Consider the following 6,473-nt stretch of genomic DNA (forward strand, 5'->3'; position numbering starts at 1 on the left):
ATTTATTTATTAATGTTTTCTTTACTTGTAAATTAATGTTTTATTTATTTAAATATTACTCTTATCATGATTATATATAAATATTTTATATATTTTAATTAAATTATATTATTTCAATTATGATCAAGTTGACATTAATACAATCACAATTAAACCACTAACTTAAAATTATTGCTCTAATTAATTCAAAATTTTTAAGATTTGAATTGTTGAGTACACTACTACCAAAAAAAAAAAAAACCCTTACTTGATAATTATTTTTAGCCTTATTTGATAGTTTTTAACTTTCAAGTAAGGTGACACTGTATATTAAAAACTTTATTACTCGACAATTAATAACTATCAAATAAAGGTAAGTATAGCCGTTTAAATATTACCTTCTAAGTCTGACATTTGGTCTATTCTAGAAGACAATACTCGACAATTATTTAAAAAAAACTATCAAGTATTGCCAAATAAAGTGTCATTATTTGATGCTTGTTTAAAATAAGAGTCAAATAAAGTGACCTTATTTGATTGTTTAAAATATAAAACTGTCAAATAACATAGTCTCATTATTTTTTTATTATATTTATTTTTTATTTTTAATATTAAAAATGTAAAAATCAAATTAAAAATTGTTTCACCATATTATATCAACAAACTATTATTAATCATGAAAAAAATTACAATAACTGAAATATAATTTGAATTTACTTTTCAATTCCACAAATACAATAGTCAGTTTTAAAACAAATCTATAATGATACTACTCTTCAAGTTCTTCATCCCTACACCAAAAAATGTGCTTGAAGTAATAATCCCGTGCAATTAGTCTTCCTGTAATTAGTTCTTCATTTGACCTCAACTTTGATCAATGTTTGGCATCTTTTTATCAGTCTTCTTAGCTCTTTCTAGGTTGTTTGACGTAATATTTCTCAATCAACTCCTTATGTTATTTTGGATCTAGGCTAAAAAAATGTTGTAGGTAAAAGTACTCCAAGTCTAACAACTTGTGTCAGAGTTTGATTCTACTGTCTCTGATGAATCTTTCTTCGCTACTGGAACTTTAAGCCCTTCAAAATTGATACATAGAGAATATCAGGGATCTCATTTCATTCATTATTTGAAATAATTTCAAAGGAACTTAATTGCACAACTGAAAAAATGGCAAATTAAATCTCTAGCATGCATTTTTAATCACACTTTCAAGCTCCTTCTCAAAGCACTGAAAATTAGAGACCAAACTAGAATTAGCATGCTAAGCTAATTGTGCTATACATCAAAATGTCAAGCATTAGATTTGTCAAAAATATGAATAGTGCTAAATTATCTTTGATTTGTTAGAAATATTACATGCCAATGTTGGAATGTTCTCACAATGCAAAGCCCAAGACTCATGCTGCCATGCCTGAAATGGGAAAGGATTAAACCACTACTTAACATTCACCCATTAACATTTAAAAGATTTGACAACTAACAGATATAGGTTTCATAGAAGTTTGGAAGTTGAATGGCAATCTTATATGATAAGGATCATAACAAGCTAGTGTTCTCTTTACTTTTGACATGTCCATTTATAGATGGCATCTATACATAATATATATTGAAAGACATGGAAGTAGAAACATCACACCTTGAGATCCATTGAGAATTTTAATGATCTGCACCAAGGATTGCAATATCAGTTACACAAAGAGACTCCCAATTACTTGGATCAATACCTGTATAAGACATGGAATGCACGCAAATGAGTTAATCATAAAACCAGTTCCCTTCTTTTGGGATAGACAAGCTATGACTAAATGAAAACTTACATAATATGGGAGACACCTACATAAAAAACAAAACTAATTCTTATGTCTAATGTACAATGCCATTCTGATAACTAGTTTCCCCCATTGATGTGTGTAAGTGTGTCATGAACCAAGGGAAATTGACGTCTTACCATCATAGACCTGATATTCTAATGCCTGTCTCACTTTCCCACTTCTTCCATTTCTCAACCATATGAATCAACAAAGACTAAGAGATAGAAAGAGGAGAAAAATTATTATTTGAAGTGGGAGAAAGCAAATGGAAAATGAAACTTAAAATAAGAAAAAAAATATTAATAGATGCATTGCAAAATATGAAATACTGTTATCACAAATATTAGCAGATGTAGCTGATGAATCCCATAAGCAGACCCAAATCCTTGCGTATCTTGCATAAAAAATTCAATCCTTGCTCCATTGGTTTTACACCATAACCATATAACTATGCAATAGAAAGATGCATATGATAGTTGCTATAGAACAATCATCTCCACGATAGTCACAGACTATGAAGCATCGATACAGGTACAACTATCAGATACGATACGGCATGATACATGGATACGACAATTTTCAAAAATTTTAGGATACGGGTACAACTATATAAATAATTAAATATTAAATATTTATATACATATATATAAATAATTAAATAATTAAGCAATATCAAGTGACAAAAAATAATGATCAACTTAAATTAATAAATATTAAAAAATTGTAAACTGTTTCTTGCATATTTTAACATGAGGAGAATTAATAAAAAAATTAAAATAAACAAATAAAAATTACCTAAATTCAAGCTTTGCCATTATTGTAACTACAAAGACTATATAAGGAAGCCAATTTTTTTTTTTTAAATAGGATCATGAAAGAAGAAAAAATTAAAGTTCATGGATGAAAAGGGGGAATGAAACTTTTTATTTTTTTGGTTAATAGCTCTCCTATCGATCAGATCACTTTGTCCACATAATAGCAAAGAATAGCAGCCAAGATCAAGACCTCTTGAGTCACGACTAAGGAAGAGAGACAAAGAGCAACACAATGACTGAGGAAGACACCGAAATAGTGACTGAGGAGGCAGAGTCAGAGAGCGACAGCGGCTCGAAGAGATAGAGCGATAGAGGAGAGTATTAACTCGCTCGAGCTCGACGGAGAAGGAGGGAAGGACGACGGTTGGCGGTAATGGAGGGAAGCTGGGTCAAAGCAAAGTGACGCGAATCAATCGAAGGACTTGAGAATGAAAGGGATCGGTCGTCGTTTGGGAAGTAGGGCATCTAGGAAAAAAAAGCCCAAAACCAGCTACGTTTCACATCCTACCCATGTTGGCTGGCAACCACCTGTGTCTGCCTGTTTCACAAAAAAAAAAAAAAAAGGAGACACGCCGCATCACGTACAGGACAAGTATCCATGTCGGATACGTATCTAACAAGGACACGGCGCTGATTATGGCGTGTCCATGCTTCAGAGGTCACAGATGAATAGGCCATATGACAGCATACATATCCCAATACATATATTAATTTTAGAATGAGAAGATTTGATCATTTGCATTAATAAATATGATGGTCATCAAACTCATGTAGATTTTGGATTAGAAATATCCAAGAAGTCCTGGGTGTGAGGCTGTAATTTAACATATGTTCTCTTGGAAAGTGTTGCATTTTTCAGTCTTATAATGTCTCCCTCTAGTAAAAGCATGTTCTGCATCATCTTCATAAGAACATTCTAATAAAAAGCAACTTCAAAAAAGTAAAATTTGTGTCTTTATTTAAATTTAAATTTTAAAATGCCTACCCAGTAAGGGCACATACACACATCATGCATTCCTCTGCAATCAACTCCAGCAACCCACAATGAGAAACCCAATCAGCAGCATCATTCCAGAGTTGAAACAACAACATCCCCTAACATCCTTCACACATTTTCAATAGCATCTATAACAAGATTTGAAGCAAATTTAAAATTATAGAGCAAAAAGAGCAAGTGAATATTAAAAAAAAATCAAAAGGACATAAGGCTGTACCGAAATGTGCAAATCTAAAGGGAAAATAACTGATGCAATCATCAAATATTTTGAAAAAGAGTAAACTGTTAACTGAGTACATAAGCCTTATTGAACTCCATGTTAAACATGGGTAAAGAAATATTTTGAAGCCAAGTTAACAAAAGTAATAAACAAGAGAGAAAGCTAACTATAGTTCATTAATCTAAAAGTATATTATGATTTTATAATAATGACAATAGTTAGTTATATTAGTTATTGGGACATGTTTTATGTATAATATACGTGTGGCTGTTAGTAGCAGTTAGAGGGTATTCCTATTTCTATAAATACCCGACAACTTAAAATGAAACTCCATGGATGATTAATAATAAACCCTGTGTACTTTATAGCCTACCGTCTCTTCTATCTCTCCAGCCCTTCTCATTCCTCTCTGTTTCTCTTTCTCTATTTCCTCTTTATCTCTTCTATCTTTTCTATTCTTCCCTCTACTTCTCCCTATTCCTTTCAGTCTCTCTATATCAAAATTATACTGATATAACAAATTACTTTTTCATAAACTCCTAGAAATATCCATGATATAGTTGTACATGCCTTACAATAGTTGAAGAAAACATAAACATATCACCAGAACATAAAATAATAATAAAATGTTTAATTTAAATACCTCACAGCTTCCTCTTCCCCAACCTTACAGTATGCAAATATAATATTCCTATTAATTTCCTTATGCCATTTAACTTCGGCAGCCAAAAGAAAATAATGGGGCATGCACCCAACCTATATATGTACACCAGAATTGGTCTATATATGTATTGGAGCCAACAAGTCAATAAAATACTCCATAGGTAGATGGAACAAATTAAGATTGTCTTCTTGCTTGCCGGAACCAAGTCTATTTATGATAAACTATATACCAAATTTGAGTTTTCTTAAAAGACTAATTAGGATAATGGGCCTCCTTCAGCCTTATCAATGTTTAACTTGATTATAATATGAAAAAGGAGGCCTCACAAGAACACCGGAATGACCCAACATTCTTGTCTATTTCCTTATAAATAGAAACAACACTTTCTTCATATTGCTAGATTATGTCCACCCCGTTCATCACTCTGGTTAAAATATGATTTTTGATTAAACGCCAATAAATAGCTAGGCACATGTATAATTGATAATGAAATAAATCCATACATGGTCCTGAATCCTGATCTCGCGATTATGCATATAACTAAACTATCCAGGGAAAATATGTCACTAATTCCATAATACAAGTCAAGAAGCTTACTAGAATATTAGTCAAAACCCCCAACTCTGACCCAAAAGTCACCACCATGAAAACAAGAGAGAAATCTATACAGAGTCGTCAGTGAGTTTACGCTTCAATAAATCAAAGATCAGCAAAGATGAAGCATTCTAAAACATAGAAAAAGAGAGAAAGGCAAGGAGAGAATGAGAAACCTGCATATTGTAAGTACCAGATAAATTACGGAGCGAGAGAAGAGAAGAATGGAAGTGGCTAGGGTTTAGGCTTAAAGTCGAAGAAGTGAGTAAGGAGGAGAAAAATATCTTGCACTTCGTTACAACCTCTCGGAGGCAGTGGTACGATAGCAGTAAGGTGATGGAATAATGAAGGAAGGAGGAGGAGAGGATGTGGGTTCAAGAAGGGAGGCGTTGTGGAGGTGAGGCACTGTGGAGGAGAGCTTTGATGAAAAAACTCAAAGAGGGAACAAATTCGAAGGTTACATGTAAAAGTATCAAGTAATATTTATTTAAGTGTTTATTTATAAATAAGTGTCAAATAAATGTTTTAAATATTTATGATTATTTATAATAAATATTAAATACATACATATATATATATATATATTTGATGTTAATTTTAAATAATTATCAAATATTTGTTTATATATTTGGTGTTGGTTTAAAATAATCATCAAATATTTATTATATGTAAAAATGAGGTACATTGGAATCTTGCATTAATTAAGCTATTTTGATAATAAAATCTAATATGTGTAGCATGACTCATGATGCATAACATAATTTGATAGCTCTATATCACATGTCATAGTATATAGTTCAATTTTCTTACATTTGTTCTATTTTTTCATTGTATATTATGTATGTATGCCTCCGCTGCGTATTGATACTTACTTTTAAAGGATTTTAAATAATTTTCAAGCAATTTCTTTTACGATTCCAACCGCTTTAAAAGAACGAATTTTATATATATATATATATATATATATATATATATTTGTGTGTGCGTGTGTTGTAGTTGTGTGTAGAGTACCGTAATATTAGAAAAGACATTACATAATGTATTTGATTAAAAAAAAAAAAGTGCTTTAGCTTAATTTCTTCTCTTAAACACACAATGCGAAGTCTCTAAATGGCTAATTGAGGTATTTAATGACTTTAATCATCCTCCTGTAATATGTAGAATCTCATTTAAGTGAATGGGCAAGTGATAAACTTCTTGAATTTATTGTTTTACCAACAGCATTGATTATTTATAAAAAGCTCTCTATTTTATTGGTTCATAAGTTTTTATTGTATTTGCATCTACTCATTTTAGAGTTAACATTTAGTTAAGCTTATTTGTTATTTTGAAATCTTAAAGATGGTTTTTCTCTAAGTGTTTAATTGCTTATTGTAAAATCCTGATTTTTTAT

The 6,473-nt window shown here is 30.9% G+C and overlaps 1 long non-coding RNA gene across 17 annotated transcripts; it reads right to left on the reverse strand.

The window, feature by feature from the left end:
* Positions 1-610: 610 nt before the first annotated feature.
* On the reverse strand, positions 611-5,524 carry LOC129286012 (uncharacterized). 17 transcript variants are annotated; one of them, XR_008587469.1, is made up of 7 exons: positions 5,274-5,524; positions 5,084-5,148; positions 3,591-3,708; positions 1,928-2,004; positions 1,616-1,703; positions 1,336-1,390; positions 611-1,055 (listed from the first exon to the last, which is right to left on the reverse strand). It is a non-coding gene; the product is annotated as an uncharacterized LOC129286012 (long non-coding RNA). The 17 variants fall into 17 exon arrangements; XR_008587463.1 differs by having other exon boundaries at positions 3,591-3,730; XR_008587462.1 differs by having other exon boundaries at positions 3,591-3,730; positions 5,084-5,175.
* Positions 5,525-6,473: the final 949 nt, after the last annotated feature.

This window comes from Prosopis cineraria, unplaced genomic scaffold (genome assembly GCF_029017545.1).
Source record: "Prosopis cineraria cultivar Desert tree isolate PC_DT_omini unplaced genomic scaffold, ASM2901754v1 PC11, whole genome shotgun sequence".
In the NCBI taxonomy this organism is placed as follows: domain Eukaryota; kingdom Viridiplantae; phylum Streptophyta; class Magnoliopsida; order Fabales; family Fabaceae; genus Prosopis; species Prosopis cineraria.